Raw genomic sequence first — 489 nt, 5'->3', positions numbered from 1 at the left:
CAGAATTGTTCTATGCCATTTTACCTCTATCATTTCCATCATACTTATTATTTCTCCAGAGAAAGACATGAGAAAACCTCAATGCTCTATAGCAGTGATAATTCAGCCCCTTGTTTCCCTTGCTTTTCTTTGGGGTCTGTATTAGTTTCCTAATACTGGGGCTAATGCAACCAAGTATCACGACTGGGTGGCACAAATATTGGGATTTATTCTCTCACAGTTTGGAAACCGAACATTTGGGTATTGTCAGGACCGTGCTGCCTCTGAAGTCACTTGGGAAGGGTCCTTTCCTGCCTCTCCCAGTTTCTAGTGGTGACCAGCAACACTTGGTGGTCCTTGGCTGGTGGCAGCATCTCTCCAATTCCCGCCTCTCTGCTCACCTGGATTTGTTCTGTGTCTCTGTGTCTTCTCCTCTTATAAGGACACAAGTCTATATGTAGGACCAACTTTACTCCAGAATAACCTCATGTTAACTCGATTATATCTGCA

Source organism: Galeopterus variegatus, unplaced genomic scaffold, assembly GCF_000696425.1.
Source record: "Galeopterus variegatus unplaced genomic scaffold, G_variegatus-3.0.2 Scaffold2094, whole genome shotgun sequence".
Classification (NCBI taxonomy): Eukaryota; Metazoa; Chordata; class Mammalia; order Dermoptera; family Cynocephalidae; genus Galeopterus; species Galeopterus variegatus.
Note: the sequence above shows the minus strand (reverse complement) of the source record.